This window comes from Buceros rhinoceros, unplaced genomic scaffold (assembly GCF_000710305.1).
Source record: "Buceros rhinoceros silvestris isolate BGI_N320 unplaced genomic scaffold, ASM71030v1 scaffold18759, whole genome shotgun sequence".
NCBI classification, from domain to species: Eukaryota; Metazoa; Chordata; class Aves; order Bucerotiformes; family Bucerotidae; genus Buceros; species Buceros rhinoceros.
In genome coordinates this window covers 19,495-21,737 of record NW_010433539.1, presented here as the reverse complement: position 1 = coordinate 21,737, position 2,243 = coordinate 19,495, and positions in this window count along the sequence as shown.

Genomic DNA, 2,243 nt, shown 5'->3' with positions numbered 1-2,243 from the left:
CCCCCCGTTTTTTTTTCCTGGTGGTTTATGGGGACTGAGTGTACAGACCTCTCTTGATCTGGCCGAGAGCTGGGGTCTTTGCCATCAGCCTAAGACGGGAAGGAGCTCAGTTTCTGGAAAAGTGACATAATGAGTTGGGCACCAATTAGATCTGCATTTCTGAAGAGGTCCAACAGACGTGTTGCTGCTCTACTCACTTCCCTCTCCTCTACCATCATACGCTTATAATGTTGATGTCGTTTGTCTGCTGATCCCCTCTACTTCTTGTGCAGAACATTTGTCCTTTTGCTGCCATCTCCTTCTGTTTCCCCTCTTGGTATTTCCACACACAGGACAAGACTGTCTCTGCTGGCCCTTTTTGAGCAGCACTGAAGACACAGAGGCCCTGTTTATCATCACCAGGCAAGAAATCAGTAACAGCACAGCAGTGATGACGGTGATTTTGCTCGCATCAGAGCATAGATGGATGAGACTGGCTAAAAGCTCCACAGATTTCTTTTAGATGTGTATCTTCCCTGTTTATATGTTTCTGCCTTTAATTTATTTCAGATGTTCTTTTTTCTTTTCTCTCTGAATGTCAGTTTTACAGATTGCTATTGCTATTACAATGCTATTGTGGCACTGAGTTCCAAAAATACGAAATGAGAAGTGGGCAGTAGTTATGAAAGACCAATGGAGAGTCCCAGGATGAAAATATTCCACCAGCCAGGCTAAAGGTCCTGCCTGCCCGATAGCCTGTCGCTGGCACAGGCCAGTCAGGGATACTTAGAGGAGACTGTAGAAACCAGGGAGGCATTTTGCAATACTTTACCAGCCTGTTTTCCTGGCTTCCAGAACTTGTCCTTTGAGGGATTCCTTCTCACCTTATCAGTCCTGGGACAGAGGTTCGGTCATCCAGATCCTAATTGTAGGAAGAAGTGAGTAAAGAGAGAATTTCCTGTGGATGGCTGAATATCTCTGCAGCTCCATCCCACAGATGCCAATCTGGGACACATGGGAGCTCCTGTAAACTCTTCACGGAGCTCTGCTTTCCCTAGTCCCTTGATGTGTGATACATGCCCTGTGTCCTGGGGATCTGCGTGGTAGGACCAGAGAAGTTGGTCACTTAAGACCCTCAAGTCTAGAGACTCTTCACAGTGAATGAAAAGCTTTACAGAACAGAATACCACTAGAATCAGTTGAGTCTTATACTAAAATTCCACCTCGTGCCACGTTTGGCTAAATTCAATTTTTGATTTGTCTGTCACATAGCTCCTCATTGAAGTCCCACTGTCACTAGAAGTGTAAAACCAATAATTAATTTGTCCCCATGCCTTCCCCCCCCCCCTTTTTTTCACTGGCACAGTTTTGTTTTGATAAGTGTATTATAAAAGAGAAGAAAATAAAATTGGTGAAATGGAAAATCAAGAACATCTGATGTCTAGAAAGAATAAAAACTTGGGGATGACAGGCTGCAGACATCTGGATTTTCATTTAAACAGTCTTCTGAATCATCTTTTGAAAGCTGAATACACTGTAAACCCCCATATTGACTGTCTGATACTATCCAGGTGTGTATTTGATTTTGTCTGCATACTGACATATCGTCCAAGTGAAAAGGCTTGAACTGATTTAAGTACAATTTAGAGGTTGACACCAGTGCACTGAAGTAAGAAGAGGGAGAGAAAAGAGGAGGCAGAACAGCAGGCTGATTTTAAATACTCATCTTTCAAGGCTTGTCCCTGGGGAGTTAGTTTCTCGCTCTGGCTCAGCTTTTGCATGGTATGAAATCAGAGCAAAGCCCTGATTTGCAGATGAAGGTACCCCCAGCCGTTCAGGCAGGCAGAGATCTGATAACACAGGGGTTAACCTGAGGCATGTGCCCAAGCCCCGCTGTGATAAACCCAGGGGCGGTCAGACCTTTTGCTCTGAAAGACACTCTGGCACCGCTGGGAGATTCATTTTGTCTGCAAAATCAAGCGTGTAATTTCCCTTCTCCCTTGCTCTGCCCTTCTTTCTCTGTCTCCGGCCAGTGCTGTGGCTCAGTGGCAGGAGCCAGTCTCCCTGGTGACCACCAGGACAGCTGACCTGCAGCAGGGAGGTGTGAGATATGCTTTTACCGCAGGACATGGGGTAGGAAGCCCCCACATAGGCTTTTTTCCTGCCGGTCAGAAGGAGAGCAGGAGAGCCAGCCTGGGAAACCTGTAAAAGACCTCTGAGCTTGAAAGAAAAAAAAAAAGAAATCATGTAAATTTAAAAAAAAT